The sequence below is a fragment of the Perognathus longimembris genome, chromosome 10 (assembly GCF_023159225.1).
Source record: "Perognathus longimembris pacificus isolate PPM17 chromosome 10, ASM2315922v1, whole genome shotgun sequence".
NCBI lineage: Eukaryota > Metazoa > Chordata > Mammalia > Rodentia > Heteromyidae > Perognathus > Perognathus longimembris.
In genome coordinates, this window is record NC_063170.1 from 21,352,316 (window position 1) to 21,356,132 (window position 3,817).

Consider the following 3,817-nt stretch of genomic DNA (forward strand, 5'->3'; position numbering starts at 1 on the left):
GCTCTGCAAAGAGTATGGTGAAGAGGTATGGAGGACAAAGAGTCTTGGGTCCAGGGACACATGGGAGGAGACAGATGATAAATATAACCTGAATTGGGACAGTAGAAGAAGAAATGAAGAGGTGGGGGTTTTAGTATTTTCCATTTCCACTTTTTCCCACAGGAAAGCCAGTAAGGAATCGAGGGACTTTGCATGGTTTTACAATTATTTCCCTATCTGAATGAGGAAGCAAAAGGAGTAGAGAACAGTGTGGCAGGCATGAAGCTGTGGTCTTTCTCCTTTCTCAGATATATGTGGTCTGTAAAAGGTTGAGAGGCATCGTCATCTACCTGAGCTGCTATAAGGAAAAGCATAGGCTGGACAGCTTATTTGTAGCCGCATTTTGAAGACTAGGAAGTCTGAGGTCAGTGGGACATGACTGGTTGATGATAGTTGGGTTCTGGTGAGAATTCTTCTGTGTTGAAGGCAGGTGATTTTCAGTATATCATCTAGTGGCAGAGTGAGTTATCTCTCTGGTGTCTTCTAAGGGAACTAATCTCATTCATGACAACTCTACTCTTATGTCCTAATTGCCTTTTTTGGTTTTATTTATTTTTTAATATTTTATTTTTATTGTCAAGGTGATGTACAGAGGGGTTACAGTTACATATGTAAGGCAGTGAGTACATTTCTTGTCAATTTCTTGTCAAACTTGTTACTTCCTCCAGCATTTTCCTCCCATCTACCCTCCTTCCCCTCCCCCCAGTTGTACAGTTGGTTTATAGCACATGGTCTTGCTGTTGCATTGGTTCTTCTTTTACCCTCTGTCTCACCATTTTGATGTTCCCCTTCCCCTCCCTGGTTGACATAAACATATATATATAATACCCAGGGTACCAAAATCAAATACAGTGACAACAGGGGTAAAACCATAGGGGAGAAAAACAAAAGAAAAAGGCATAATTTCTCATAGTACGTTGAAAATAACAACAATGATAAACCATTATTTCCATAACTTGGAGTTCGTTTCACCTAGCATCATCCTATGTGATCATATGTACATAGCTATTGAGCAACAGATGCTGGTGAAGATGTGGCCAAAAGGGAGTCCTACTACACTGTTGGTGGGAATGTAAATTTGTTCAACCACTCTGGAAAGCAGTATGGAGGTTTCTCAAAAGGCTAAACATAGAGCTCCCCTATGACCCAGCAACCCCACTTTTAGGCATTTACCCAAAGGATCACAAGCAAGACCACACTACAGATACCAGCATAACCATGTTCCTTGCAGCACTATTTACCATAGCTAAAATATGGAACCAACCCAGATGCCCCCTTGGTAGATGAATGGATCAAAAAATTGTGACACACACACACACACACACACACACACACACAATGGAATTCTATGCTTCTATCAGAAAGAATGACATTGCCCCATTTGTAAGGAAATGGAAAGACTTGGAAAAAAATCATAAGTGAAGTGAGCCAGACCCAAAGAAACATAGACTCTATATTTTCCCTCATTTGGCAATAATTAGCAAATGTCTAGGATAGACCCAATTGCCTTTTAAAATCATCATCTCCAAATGTATCACTTTGAAGATTAAAATTCAGAATATGAAAATGGGGGACAGGGAATGAACCACACATTCAGTATATAACAGGAGGATGGACAGGGTGATGTTAGGACCTGAGCTAATAAGGGTTGGAATATAAGGTGTCATGAAATCCATGACAACTTCTTTTGGGCTCATCATTTCTGGTTCCCATTTCCTGTCTTGATCTATGAACGCCACTTGACATCCTGTCCTAACTGGGACCTCTTGAAGTTCTTACTATAAAGGGTATTTTGTGATGGGGAGAGTGTAGAGGGAAACATGGTCTAGAACCAAGGAGACATGTAAAAATTAACAGAAGCAATTTGCCTCCCCTTGGACACATCCTATTTTGCTATTTTTTCTATGATTCCTAGGGAAAATCACAAAGCTAATACTAGGATGATATTTGCAAACATGGTTGTTTTTATTGATGTAACACTCTCCCCTAAGATGTTATCAATATAATAATACTGCTGTATTAATTATAATAATATTCATGGCTAATGTATCAAATGTAATCTGACATTTTGAGACTACAGCAGGGATGCTATATTTGGCCATACAAGTTGTGTGGCGCTCAGTTCTGAATGACACTGTTTGTATAGGTATCACATCCCCTGGAGTTCTGCAAGATGGCAACCTTGTTCATGGAGTGTTCAAAGGAGGCACTAGCCTCATTTTGCTGGCTCAGAATGGCAAAATGCCATGCTTGGTGCCATGTGATGAGCAAAACTGGCAAAGCATCCAAGGTCCAACTTCTGAATCTAAATCCAATTTTAGTTTTGTTGCACTTCATTGCTTCCTGGCTGATCAGTGAGTGAGTAAATGAGTGAACAGGGTAGAGGAAAAACTTCTATTCAGGTGCCAAGAGTCACTCATGATAGTGATTTGTTTTGAAGCTCTTGGGTTCTATTAGCAGAATCAGTTGCCCAAATCTCCAGTCTATTTGCTTGCTAGCATGCTTGCCCCAGACAATATGACCTCAAGTGTTTTCCTCCTATGCTTATTATGCCCTTCTTACATTCTTGGTTATATGTCCCCTGCCTGTCCTGTTCCTTAGGTGTCTTGCTTTTCAGTCATTACCAGGTCATCTGTTTGTACAAGGAGTTCATTAATAAGATAGACCTATAATTTCATTAAGGATGTATAAAAGATAAGACAACCTTTAAAGCACAAAGGAACTTATCTATCAGGATTGAATTCCTAGCTGGGTTGGATAGTTGTGAGTCTTTAGCTCTTTATAATAAAGACCAGGAAAAGGCCTTAAAACTCAGGAGGACTCCAAACATAGTGGGTTTCCTGGGGGTTTGGGTGGAAAGGGTAAAGTCTTTAGTTCTTAGATCATCTTTCATTTACCTAGGGTCTCCCTAGCATCTTTTTTTTCACTTCGTTGGGCTGAGAATGGTCTGCATTTGGACCACATCCATAGGCGGAGGGGAGGGCAGCATCAAGGCCAGAGGGAGTTTGGACAGCAGTATATAGACCCTAGCCTGCCCCAGGATCTCTGTTTTTAAATGCCATTATGAGATACAGTTGGTCTAGAGCTCAGGGCCTCTTCCCATCAGACTAATGCAGCTGGGGCAGAGGGGTAGAAGGGCGGAGTGATGGCTGGCTGCCTGGCAATCTCTGGAAGCCTGGGAGAGGGATTATGCTCTCTCAGTGGGCCTCATCACCATAATAAAAATGGGAGTGATGCTTATCGACTCATCAGGACTGCTCATTTAGACGATTACTCTATTTTCAATCCCATTTCCAGAGAAAAGAGGATTGCTGGACATTTCCTCCCTCCTCCCCCTCCAAACAGGGCAGTGTTTGTTGATGGCTTCTGAAAGGGATATGTTGGTGGTAGGCATGTGGCAGGCTGAGAGCTTTGCCCTCGTTGTCTTCCAGAGCTGGCAGGCCACAGTGGGCTGGCTATCCCCTGAGAGATAGGAGAGAAGGAGAAACAACTCAGCAGGGGTGGGAGCAGCTGGCTGGCGTCACTAATTTCCTACAGGAGATTTTGGTGGCTGAGTTCATGTCACTCTTCTCTTGCCCCTCTCTCTGTGCTCTCTCAGGTGTTACTAAAATTATCGAATTCAACCCTTGGGCTGTTTTGAGCTAAATGCAGCTTCTTTGCCTCAGCTCTGTGGAACTCAGGTATAAAGCAGCACCACTTATTTGGAACAAGAAGGAGATGTGTCCCTGAACAGCCAAAATACACATTATGAATTTTCTTTCCACACAGAAGAGTTTGG